Source organism: Sus scrofa, chromosome 3, assembly GCF_054392235.1.
Source record: "Sus scrofa isolate SSC_HxYL_T2T_F1_AM1 chromosome 3, Sscrofa_HxYL_maternal_Yorkshire_Landrace_v2.0, whole genome shotgun sequence".
Classification (NCBI taxonomy): domain Eukaryota; kingdom Metazoa; phylum Chordata; class Mammalia; order Artiodactyla; family Suidae; genus Sus; species Sus scrofa.
This window is the reverse complement of record NC_139385.1, coordinates 19,926,704-19,940,082: the sequence shown is the minus strand read 5'-3', so window position 1 is coordinate 19,940,082 and position 13,379 is coordinate 19,926,704. Positions and strand designations below refer to the sequence as shown.

The 13,379-nt window shown below is 48.2% G+C and overlaps 1 long non-coding RNA gene across 1 annotated transcript in view; it reads left to right on the top strand.

The window, feature by feature from the left end:
- The first annotated feature begins 1,749 nt into the window (after window positions 1-1,749).
- Window positions 1,750-13,379, top strand: part of LOC146404454 (uncharacterized) — a 70,760-nt gene continuing 59,130 nt past the window's right edge. The window contains exon 1 of the long non-coding RNA XR_014842591.1: window positions 1,750-2,767. This is a non-coding gene — a long non-coding RNA (uncharacterized LOC146404454). The remainder of the gene's footprint in view (window positions 2,768-13,379) is intronic.

The window sequence follows — 13,379 nt, the reverse complement described above, 5'->3', positions numbered from 1 at the left end:
GCCCAGTGAAGCCCAAAAAACCCAAAATATTGGAGTGTGGAGCAGAGAAAGGTTTACTGCAGGACCATGCAAGGAGAAGAGTGGCCCATGCCCCCAAAATATCTCTAACTCCCCGAACCACACCTGCCAAGTATTTTTAAAGGCAAAATGACGGAGAGGCGTGGTTGGTGGTTGCAAATTTCTTGGTGCAGAAATACCATGTTCTTGCAGCTGTCCACAGAGGTCAGGTCGGAATATTTCTGTAAACCTCCAACAAGACCCACTTTTTAAATCTTTTGAGGGCCAAACCTGCAGCATATAGAGGTTCCCAGGCTAGGGGGTCAAATCAGTGCTACAGCTGCCAGCCTACACCATGGCCACAACAACACTGGATCCTTGACCCACTGAGCAAAGCCGGGGATGGAACCCACATCCTCATGGATACCAGGCGGGTTTGTTAACCACTGAGCCACCACTGGAACTCCAAGACACATGTTATGCTTCAGAGAGGAGCTAAAGCAGAGGACCTGGGGGAGGGGCCTGCCCTGGGAAGGTCCCATCGGGTCCTGCTCGGTTACATAAGGACAGTCTATTGGATTAGGGCTGCCCTAAGGGCTTCATTTGAATCCAACCCCTTCTTTAAGGACTCTGTCTCCAAGTACAGTAACATTCTGTTTCTTTTTCTTTTTTCTTTTTGCTTTTTCTAGGACCGCTCCCACGGCATATGGAGGTTCCCAGGCTAGGGGTCTAATTGGAGCTGTAGCCGCCAGCCTATGCCAGAGCCAAAGCTACGTGAGATCCGAGCTGCGTCTGCGACCTACACCACAGCTCATGGCCATGCCAGATCCTTAATCCACTGAGCAAGGCCAGGGATCGAACCTGCAACCTCATGGTTCCTAGTCGGATTCGTTCACCACTGCACCACAATGGGAATTCCCAACTACAGGAACATTCTGAAGCACTGGGGACCAGGACTTTAATGTGAGAATTTCAGAGGGCTGAATGTTGTTCAATCCTTAAGAGGCAGCAACAGCTGTACTTTTCTCTCCCTCTTTCTGTCTCTCCATCAACTGCAACATAAGGGCTTGTATGTCCTGTAGGAGGGATTGTCTAGTCCTCTCTGATGCTATAGTGTCTGTGTGTATCCCCCCCCCTGAGGCCAGAATCACAGCCTGGAGCCCCCAGGGTGGAAGGAACAGTCCTGAATAAGAAAGCTGGGTGGTCTCTTTGATTCTCTGACCACAGAATTCTCCCAGCTTCCCTTGCTGAATGGTGCTGTTGTAACCCGCCAAGGACAGGCCCCTCCCAGGGTGGGTGGGGGGTCCTCTGCTTTCGCTCCTCTCGAAAGTATAACATGTATCTTATTGGGGGTTTACAGGAACCTCGTGACCTGACCTCTGCGGACAGCTGCAAGAACAAAAGAGTTCTGCTCCCAGAAGTTTGCAACCACAAACCCCGCCCTTCCCTCACTTTGCCTTCAAAAATGCTTTGTAATCTTGGTCCTGGAGATCGGGTTATTCTGGGGGCACCTGCCACCCCTCTCCGAGCTCGTTCCTGTAATAAACAATTCTCTGCTCCAGACGCCAAGACATTTCAGTTTGTTTGGCCTCACGGTGCCTCAAACACAGATGTTGGCTAACACGTTCTCCCATTGAAACTAACTAACGCCTCACTTATGAGAGCCAGGACCACCCGGGCGCATCCTGAGGGATTATGGGATTTTGCATAATTAACAGGGCGCCGTGTCCTTCAGACCTGCTCGCCTCCGCTGAATATCCACGTGTTGCCCCCTCACTACTGCGCAGCTCCTATTTCAAGTGGAAAACGTGACTCGCTGGAACAAAAATGCCTCTCCCTGGTTCTCTGCGTGGCTCTTCTGGTTCCTGGCACCCACCTGTTGCTCCCACCCGCAGCTTCTCAGCCTGCCTAGCCCAGCATTCCTCCTCCGACTCCAGCAGGAGTGCAACAGGGTCCGCTCCCCGCAGTGCTTGGGTGGGAAGCCTGAGCGATGAGAGGACTCGGGTGCAAAGCCTGCCTTGCAAAACAGCTCAACTCTGGCAGCCTCTGTTGGTTCATCTGCAAAATGGCTTTGAAATCGTTTCTTGACAACTTCCCCTGGAGGGGTCAAGACCCTTGCTGCTGCCCAGAGCCTGTAAAGCGCTTTACAGACTAGAAGTACTGTACAAATATAATCATTATCAAGATGCTTTGGAAAGAGCAGGCTCCACCGCCATAAGCAGCGGCAGTGACACTGGGTTCCCGACAATGCTGGGGGCACAAGGCTGTTCTGCTCTTTCTCCGCATCCCTGGGGCTGCCAGAACATTCCTGACCCGGCGGCCACCCCGGTACAGATCGCGTGGAAGGATATCATCACGGAGAATTTCCGCCGATGCCCTAGGGGTTTACACCTTCAGGGCCCCCGGAGGGCGGAAGAAATGGATGAAGCGGACCAGATGTTTCTCGGAAACACGTGGAGTTGAAGGAGCTTGGGAATTAGAGTTCTTTCTTTTCAAATTCCTTGTCTTGGACACATTGAGCGTGCTAAGTAGTAATACACCCGACAGGCAGAATCCGACCCAGGGGAGTTCTGTTAAGACTGGGAAGTCGGCTTCTGTGCAAGAAGCACGTGCTCTTTCCACCGCCTTTGGTGCCTGCCGGGAGGTCGGCTGCAGACAGCGGTCTCTCTGGCCCAGACAGTCTCAGGACAGGTCAGAATCCTCCAGCCCACACCCGGGGCAGACTTGTCCTACCTTGACCCTGGAGCAACCCCTCCTTGGAACATCAGAGGTAAGTGAAACCCCCCCAGCTTACTTGGCTCTCAGGGGGAGCATTCTGATCTTTTTGCAGAGGGACCCCAAGCGGGACGGAGCCGCGCCCATCCATTACGTAATCCATCAGCTCCGTGATGCTCTGTTCCCTGGTTTCCTTCCTTCTGCGGCTCAGTTCTCGACTCCCACCGTGTGTCCTGGCATCAGGACATAATGAATTATATTTGAGTCCAAATCCTTGCCTCAGGACCTACTTCGAAGGGAATTCACACTAAGACAGCACCTATTCAATGTTTCCCACGTTGTCTCTTTGATTCCCTTGACAGCCAAATGGCCAACTTCAACTTGCATACCTTTAGCCACCGGCCGTTCACTACCTTATGAGTTAATCCATTCCATGCTTAGGCAACTTTGAGCCTTAAAAATTAAAATGTATAGGAGTTTCTGTCGTGGTGCAGGGGAAACGAATCCAACTAGGAACCATGAGGTTACAGGTTCGATCCCTGGCCTTGCTCAGTGGGTGAAGGATCAGGCGTTGCGGTGAGCTGTGGAGTAGGTCGCAAACGCTGCTCGGATCCTGCATTGCTGTGGCTGTGGCGTAGGCCAGTGGCTACAGCTCCCATTAGACCCCTAGCCTGGGAACCTCCGCATGCCATGGGTGCAGCCCTAAAAAGACCAAAAAAAAAAAAAAATTAAAATGTGTATTCTTTCTTAAAACAAACCGCAATCTATCGTCTCTCTCCAGGGCCACTCACCTCTTCTCCTGTAACACTGAAATCCCTTCCCTATCTTGGTCCCTCTTGCTGGTCAATAGCTGTTTTATAGTATAATACTCAGAACCAAAGACAAGAACACAAGGGCAATCTGGCCAGCCAAGGGCAGAGTAGTGCTGGAAGCATGGCATTCTCCCTTCTCCTGGGTACCAGACCACTGTGGATTGTAACCTGTGGGTCTCTTGCAGTCGTGGTTCACTCTGAGACTATGGATGATCTTAGCTGGAGCCCGCTCAGCTCTGAATGCCCAGCAAACGTGATATTCCAGGAGAGGGAAAGGAAGCAAGATGTGGTCCAGGGTGGGGAAAGATGTAACACCAGGACAGTGTCTTCCTGATGAAAAAAGAGAAGTCTGGAGTTCCCACTGTGGCTCAGCAGGTTAAGGACGCAACACAGTGTCCATGAGGATGTGGGTTTGATTCTTGGCCTCACTCAGTGGGTTAAGGATCCTGCATTGCCGCAAGCTGTGGTGTAAGTCAAAGATGCAGCCTAGGTCTGGTGTTGCGGTGGCTGTGGCATAGGCTAGCAGCTGCAGCTTCAGTTTAACCCCTAGCCTGGGAACTTGCATTTGCTGCAGGTGAGTTTGCATGGAGACCAGGAGGTCAGGAGGCTTTCGAATGAATTTGCCTGGAGGCCAGGAGGTCTGAAGCCCATAAGGGGAGATATTGTTGACACACTGATGATGGTGTGAGCCAGACACGGGGTGAACTTGGGTTTGTGGTTCATTGTCGAGCTATCGACCCACTCCTGAGATGGCCCGTTGTGATAGAGAATAAAAATCCCCTGCTGTTTAGGCCACTTTTCATTGGCTGTTCTTTCCCTTATGGATCAAAGCATCCTTTTCTGAAACAACGATATCAATTAGACTTAGGTCTCTTTCTTTTTCTTGTCATGAAGTTCTTGGCTGGTTAAATCCCCTCTCTGACACTTAACGTCCAAAATATAAGACAGAAATGATGACTACCAAGCTGGCTTGTGGGCTTTAACAGAGCTAACAAATGCCTGTGTCCTTGCGGCACAGCTGGGGTTTTATAGATGAGCGTGACTCTTCTTTTTTCCTGCCAAATACATTAAGTATCGCATAGGGGTTACAGGCTCAGGCTTTGGAATCACCCAGACCTAGGCTGGAATCGGCTCTGACACATAATCTGCAGCCTTGAGCAGGTCGTCTTACTGGAGGCTCATTTTCCTGATCTGCAGGATGGGCATATGGGCAGCTGCCTCCCTGGGCTGTTGTCAAGATTAGCGAAGATCTTGTTTGTAAAAATCTTAACAGAGAGGTGCATGTAGGTAGCAAACATTCCATGTCTGCTCCCTCTTGCTTTTATGTTGAATTAACTGCAGAGAAAATGATCGTTAAGGGGAAATGATACTGCAGTTTTTTTTTCCACCCAGCCTCACCTTCTGCTTTCAAGCAGAAGCCTACTTTTGTTTCAGATGCCACGGGGACATACCCCATCCCCAGCTGAGCTCACGTAAGATGCCATGGATTTGCCCTAAGGCAATCCCACCCCTTGGCCGGTGACAGCAGTGTTGGGAACTGCTCTCACCAATGGGAAAAGGCTGCTGGGCAGATCTCAGCAAAGGTTTCTCTGTCCCAGGACAGCCCCCATTGGAAGAGATGCTCTCTCTTCTCGGTCTGGATGTTTTTCTTTCTAGATGTAGGCTAGCAAAACAGCTGCAGGCATCTCCCAGCAGAGAGAGGCAGGAAGAGGAAGCCAGTCTCAAGGATGAGCAGAGTGACCTTGGGTCTTTGAAGATGGGGTCAAGCTATTAGTCAGCAATCCTAAAACCCTCTCTACCCCGATGTCTATACCTTTGGGGGCAATTCATTTCTGTATTGTTTAGTCCATTCGAGTTGATGTTTTTGTTGCCTATATGAACAAACACGTCCTAATTATATATATGGTCTCTGCCATGATGCTCCCTCAGCAGCCAAGCTCTGGGCCTGACTCAGATATGGGGTCGTAGAATCATTGAGTGCTAGACATCAGAGAGCTCTTCCTGACTCTCCTACACAAGTGAGAGGATGAAGGCCCAGAGATGGGAAGCAACTTGCCCTGGGGCACACAGCGAGTAGGAAACAAAGCCATAATGCCTACCCTTGTTTCTGACCCTCATATGCTTCTCTGCCTGTAACCATGTCTGGGAAGAGGAAAAGTTGACAAGATCTGAGTAGAAGGACAAGAGAAATAAAAACCAAGAAACAAAACTTCTTGTAGATCCTTTGGGAGATCAGGGGATTCTCCAGGAGCCCCTCGGCCCTCACCCAGCCTCTAGTTCAAAAGGGCTCAGACCTACGTATGGTTCTGTGCACTGTGATGGATGGGTTATTATAATTTTTTTGCGTTTTTTTATTACTCAATGAATTTATTACCTTTGTAGTTGTACAATGATCATCACAATCCAATTTTATCGGATTTCCATCTCGCAACCCCAGCGCATCCCCCTACCCCCCCAAACTGTCTCCTTTGGAAACCTTAAGTTTTTCAAAATCTGTGAGTCAGTATCTGTCTGCAAAGAAGTTCATTGTGTCCTTTTTTCAGTTTCCACATGTCAGTGATAGCATTTGATGCTGGTGTGTCATTGTCTGACTGACCTCACTTAGCATGATAATGTCTACGTCCATCCATGTTGCTAAAAATGCCAGTATTTTGTTCCTTTTAACGGCTGAGTAATATTCCACGATGGATGGGTTATTACATGCTGTCTTCTGGGACTGATGACCCTTGGGAAGAGTTGTAGAGCAGGGTAATGACAGGACGTGGATGAAATGCCACACTGTGGTCAGCCAACCTTTTCCCTTCACTGCACCATTCACAGCCCTGAGCATCAAACTCTCAGACACAGAGCAAGAACAGGCATCAAAACACTAGTAGGAACCGCAGCTTCAGACAGACCCAGGAGATGTCAGTGCCTCAGAGATCAGCTGCCTTTTCTTCTTCTTTGCCAGGTCAAGGCTGAGGTCTCATTCTTCATGAACATGCTGGGCCTGATCTTGAATTCAAGGGCACAGATTCCCACAAGAGCAAATGATCCCATGATAGAGAGAGAATTCCAGGGCAGAGTTCCTAGTAGTCACCCATATTGGGTATTGGGGTCTCCTCCTCTTCTGGGTACCTGGGAGGATCACACATCTCCATATACGGCCCTGCTTCAAGGTAGGGTCATGCGATTAGTTCTGGACAATTGGTTGTAAGCAGAATGGATGCATGTATCTTCTGGATCAAAGCGTCTAATTGCTGGTGTGAAATCTTCCAATTTCTCTTCCCTGCCTTGGCAATCACAGAAACGTGTGTGTGATGGAAATGCTAGTAGGTGAGAGCAGCCTGGAGCTTTAAATCACAACGTGAAGAGGGATGCCCAGGAGAGTACACAGTTTCAATCTGCAATAAGAGGCAACGTTTTGTAGAGAAGCTTGGATTTTGGTGCTGTTTGTCATTGCGGCATAACCTAGCCTAACTGACGCAGAAGTCTAATCAGTATCAATACCAGCCCTCACCATTGACAAGCACTTAACTAGGGTTCAGGGGCTGTGCTAAGATTTTTGTGGCCTTTGTATCATTTAAATCCCACACTAATGCTGTGAAAGAAGATTTGGGATTTTCCTAAGGTCAGACACCTAAGACATGGTAATGCAGTGAATTCTCATATCCAATTGCTCTTCCTCCAGAGATCGATATGCTTTTATAGTTAAACATGGGGGAGGGGGGAAAGTCACAGAGAAAAACTTTTAACTCTTTTGAAAACATCAGCCGAGAATTCTGAATATAAAATGACTCCAATTATTTTAACATACACACATGAGTAAGGGAGAGGGAGACAGAGAGAAAGAGAGAATGTAATTAAACCGCAGTGTATACAGTTGAAATCTTTAATGGGTGATTTTTATGGAAGATTTCTATTTTATTTTTATATGCTTCTGTAATCTTTCAGGTCTTCTACAGTGAGTAAATATTATTTTATAGTCAGAAAAAAATGCATTTTACAATATAGGGTAGGAGTTTCTGCCGTGGCTCATCAGTAACGAACCCAACCAGTGTCCATGAGGATGCAGGTTCGATCTCTGGCCTCGCTCAGTGGGTTAGGGATCCGGCGTTGCCATGAGCTATGGGGTAGGTCACAGACGTGGCTCGGATCCCGTGTAACTGTGGCTGTAGCGTAGGCCGGCAGCTGCGGCTCAGATTCAAGCCCTAGCCTGGGAACTTCTATATGCTGCAGGTGCAGCCCTAAAAAGACTATATATATAATAGTATCCAAAATAGAATGTGATTATTGATGTCCAAAAATCCACAATTCAAGAAGAATCAAGGAGTAATCGAAAACAAATGCTTATTAAGCTCCTACTATGTGTCTGACATTTTTTATATCTTAGCATTTAATCCTTCCAATGATACTGAGAAATAAGGATTCATTTTCCCACTTTGCAGATAAGACAGCTGGGAGGGAGAAAGGTCAAGCGACTCACCTAAGACCACACAGTTATAGCATGACCGAACCAGGCTCTTGGACCCAAAACTCATGCACTTTTCACTACATAGTACCTGCTATGATTAGCCCTCCTCAGCAGTAGCTCATAGTTTGGTTTTTAATCTCATTACTCCTCCAACTGTATGAATTATGCTATGAATTATGCCTGACTTTTACCCCAAACCAGAGCCCCATCTCCTTATCAGGTTTGCCGCACGAAACAATAGGATTTCAGCCATCAAGGTATTAATGCATTGCTTACCCGCATTTGCAGTCTTAAGGATTTATGGGAATGTATGGTTTAGGGAAAAGTGAAACTCTTGGGGCTGGTGTTCATGGCCTTGTTTAAAGACCTGGGGGGGCATTTCTCTTCCCATGTCCCAAGCTAATCTTGAGCCAGCCATCTGAGGCCAGGTCAACATGAGAGGGGGAGCCAGGGGAAAGTCTGATGGCTGGATCTGCCCTAAATACCCAAAGCTCTATAAAAACACTCTCTTCAAACTTTTTATCGTGAAAACGCTCAAACACAAAAGTAAAGAGCATAACAAGCTCCCACAAATCCATCACCAGCTTCAGCAACCTTCAACATTTTACCATATTTGCTTCATCTCTACCTTCTATTTTGTTTGATCTATGTCTGATTTCGTTGAAAGCCAACCCAAACATCATGCCATCTGCATCTAAATACTTCAGTAACGTCTCATTTTTAAAAAGTGGGCATTTGGGGGGATGGCCCATGGTGGCTCAGCTAGTATCCATGAGGATGTGGGTTCCATCTCTGGCTCCACTCAGTGGGTTAAAAGATCTGGTGTTGCCATGAGCCGTGGTGTAAGTCACAGACCTGGCTCAGCTCTTGCGTTGCTGTGGCTGTGGCATAGACCGACAGCGGTAGCTCCCATTCGACCCCTAGCCCAGAAACTTCCATATGCTGCTGGTGTGGTTCTAAAAAGAAAAAAAAAAGGCATTTTTATACATAACCACAATGCTATTATGACATGTCACAAAATTATCCTATCTGATACTCAGTCTAATACCCAATCGATTCCAATTGCTTCATTGCCTAAAAAAATAATTTTAATTAATTAATGTGGAGAAGATGATAACCAACTCCAAACAAGGCAGATGATGTATGACAGTGTTTAAAACGGTGTCTGGTGCCTGGAATGCCCTCAGGTACCAGCCGCTGAGGTTAACCTAAGAGAGCAGTGCCTCCCCTACCTGATGCCCCAGCTTCACCTGCAGCAGATGCTCTGTTTGGATCCTGAGTTGGTCATCAGCCCTAGGGTTGTCTCTGAACAACCTCCTGGAGCAGCTGCCAGCATGGAACTAGTTGTCCCTGGAATGGAGGGTACCAGTCTCCCACTGTCCATCTCGGGATAGGGGTTCCAGCTGAGGCAAGAGAGGGTCCTCTCACCAGAATGTGGCTTCTTGAAAAGAAGAGGGGACTCTTTCTATGAGCCACAGGATCCAGAGAGTGGACGTCAAAGTGGAATGAATACCAAAGTCTCCATCCCCAGATGATGGAGGCGGCCCTGGGGTCGGGGCTGGGGTAGTGACAAGCAGAGGCTGCCAGGGAGGCTCAGGGCACAGCTTGGAAGTCCAGCGGTCACCTCTGCTGAGCCCCCAAGTCTGGCGAACTTCTACCTCTTGAACCCACAGGGAGGATTAAGGGTCCCGCTCTGTCAGCTTCACCAAACAACACAGGGCAGGAGGAATGTGGAACAGAAACCCATTGCCTCCCGTATACCAAGACGGAAAGAACCCGAGCAGTTGAATAGAGAGGCCTGAATATGACAATAAAACACGAGAGATGGGAGTTCCTGTCATGGCGCAGTGGTTAGCGAATCTGACTAGGAACCATGGGGTTGCAGGTTCGATCCCTGGCCTTGCTCAGTAGGTTAAGGATCTGGTGTTGCCGTGAGCTGTGGTGTAGGTTGCAGACATGGCTCGGATCCCGTGTTGCTGTGGCTCTGGTGTAGACCGGTGGCTACAGCTCCGATGAGACCCCTAGCCTGGGAACCTCCATATGCCGCGGGAGGGGCCCAAGAAATGGCAAAAAAAAGACAAAAAAAAAAAAAAAAACGAGAGATGCATGCAAACATCTATAGCTCTAGCTATAGAAATACAGATATAGCTATAGACACAAAAATACATGTTTATATTTATTGTGTATCTACATATTGGTTTAATTTAGAACTGGGAGCTAAAGCCAGGATTAGATGAAGACGTAACCTCTGTAGACAACTTGTATTTCTCAATGGTTTCAAGATATGCTAGGCACGGGGGAGTTCCCGTCTTGGTGCAGTGGAAACAAATCCGACTAGGAACCGTGAGGTCATGGGTTCGATCCCTGGCCTCGCTCAGTGGGTTAAGGATCTGGCATTGTTGTGAGCTGTGGAGTAGGTCACAGATATGACTCACATCTGGCATTGCTGTGGCTGCGGTGTAGGCCAGTGGCTGTAGCTCTGATTTGACCCCTAGCCTGGGAACCTCCATATGCTGCAGGTGCAGCCCTAAAAAGCCAAAAAAAAAAAAAAAAAAAAAAAAGATATTCTAGGCACTATGCTAGACATTTTCCATGGAAAACCCCAGCAGGGCTGCAAGCAGGTATTCATGGTCCCATTTCACAGACAGACAAACTGACCCTCAGAGAAGTTAAAGAGGTTGACCAAAGACACACAGATGGTATGCTGACTTTCCAAGTCATGGAGTTTAGAACAAAATCATTATCTTCTTCATAAAAAATTCAGTGTGTTGGCAGTGGGACCACAGAGCAGCCAAATCATCGAGAGAAGCTGTTTGATATTTGCCTATCTTTAAATCTTGCTCTAAATGGCATCATTTCTTTTAAAGGGACTAAGCAACTATGAATAATTGGCAATTAATAATTATTATGCCTCATTAATTTAATAAAGGATTATGTCTTTATAGAAAAATGCAGAGCTAATTGGAAAAGAAAGTTAACCCATGCTATTTTGGCTTCCAAGGGGAAGATTTTGCCCATTTGGAGGAGACACCCAGAGTCCAGAAAACTCTTCACTCCCCCAAAGCCAGGTTACCCAGGCTGCTCAACTATGACCAAATGGGAGCTGGAGAGCTGGCCTCGTGAACCCAGACCTATAAAAAGTCTTGTCATTAACCAAACAGACATCTCAGGAAACAAAACAAAATAGGCAGCGGCATGACTAGCTCACCGTGTAGCCGGTGACCCAGAACGTAGGGGACATGGGTAGGGCAGCAATCTCAGACATCTACGATTTGCACAAATGCCGCTTTGGAAAGATGAATATAGGTCAGCCAGCCCTTCTGGCCAGGGAGACGGAAGAAGGGGATGAAATGTCGCCAGAGCTATTCCATGGTCACAAGTGCAGGGCGAGCAGATCCACCCATTCTTCTTCACTTTGTAGCCCTCGGTCTCGTCCTCTGGCCAGGATGATTGCAACAGCTTCTCGAATGATCTCCCTGCCCCCCTTCTTGCTCCCTTGCAGTCCTAATGGCAGCCAGAGGGAATCTGTCAAAAGAAAAATCTCTTCCTATTGCTCCCATTTTGAGTTGCTGTGTTGGCCTCTCACTGCCCTTGGAATAAAGCACAGCGGGATGGCCCCTGTCCCCGCCCCCACTTGACACCCCAGGATCTTCTAGTCCATCTTTCTTTCTTCTCCTAGATGGATGCTGGATGAAAATCCCTGTGTTCTTCCAAATTCATGCACTAGCTCTTTGTCTTCAGGGAGTGCCCTTTGGCCTCCCCTTCCTTCATCAGGGTCTCTCCAACATGGCCAGTGTGTTTCCACTCAGTGTCCCCCTTTGTGGCTGTAGGCAAATCCTGTGAGCACTTGTCAAGGCTGGATTCTCCTTAAGGACACATATAACAGCACTGGCTCATAAAGTGAGCCTCGTGAGGGTGAGATCTGAAGGCCCAGGGGATGGAAGCTCCAGGGTCTGCAGACAGACGACATGCACCAATGTATGTAGATCTTAGCCTGGAACAGGGGCACGGTAAATGCTGGCTGTGAGAAACCTGATGCAACTTCCAGCTTCTTATTGGCCAACTTCATTTTGGGTCCCAGCCCTGGCTGTTTCACCCCATCTTCACAGCATCACCCCTGCTGGAGCCTCTGGCCAGGAGCCTCCCTCTCTTCATTCTGTGCCAGGTCAGGGGTCTTAGCCATGCCTCTTAGACTAGGAGTCTCAGTTCAGCCACTGGGCATGAACCCTTAGGTGTGTAAGCACGGAAGTAGAAGATTATGTCATGGTTACAATTGTGGCCATTGGATTTAGACTCCATGTCTGAATTCTGGCTCTGCCCCTTTGCCAGTGAGTCATTTTGGATAAGTCATTTACACCCTGTGCTCCTTTCCCCATTAGTAAAATAAGATATAACACAATTTGCCCATGATTTTACAATGCATGCAAAGCACATAAGAGCCAGGCCTGTGTTGAGGACTCTGTAAGTGTTGGCTTTCATTGTTACGATTTTGGTGTCTTGGTGAACGCAAGAACCCAGGACCTCTGCCATGACACCTAATCATGCCACCACTTTGCATGAACACTTATAAACAGATACCAGGCCTCGGCAGGGTAGGGGCTATCTCATCTATTGTGCAGTGGAGCGTCTGAGGCTCGGAAGTCAATGCCAAGACTTCAGAGGCCCGAACAATGATGTTTTCGTTCTCTGCCACATTACTCGATCATCTAGAGTTTCTATCCTTGTTCTAGGGCCCAGGGGGACCAAGTCAGTCTCGATCCAGAACATTTTCAGTCATCACGGCAGAGGGTAACTGGAGTCACTGTGGTGGGATCAGCTCATAAGGTAGAGCTCACATTGTAGTGTCTACAGCAAGCCACATGGCCAGACTGGACTCTAAGGGGGCAGGAAGGATCCTATTGGTAAATCCCAAAGGGTCCATTATCAGGGCACCCACCACATAGGGAACTTCTGACTTCTCTTGTCTTCCCCACTCTGAGTTTCTTCAGGCTTTGGTCTTTTTTCTGCAGGAATTTCCCTTCCCCAGTTAGGGAACCACCATCTGCACATCTAATAGACCAAGGCAGGCCTGAATGCAATCCACACCAGAGCCTTTTCTCCATCCTGGCTCCTCTTAGCACCTCCATCTGCTACGAGACAGCTCACTTGCATGACAGCCCCAGTCACATAGGCCGTCCTCTCGTCCATATACAGGCCAGGCTCCTGCTCAAGTGCAGGGCCTTTGCACATGCGGTCCCTTTTCCCTGGAACACTCTCCTTGAAAAATCTGTGTACACTGGAGGTGTCTTCCCAGGCCACCTCATTTAAAAGAGCTCTCCAGCCACAGCCATCTCCGTCGTCACGTCCTGTTTCATTTTTGGCATCGACATTATTGTTGCATTAAATTACACCGTCGATTTGTT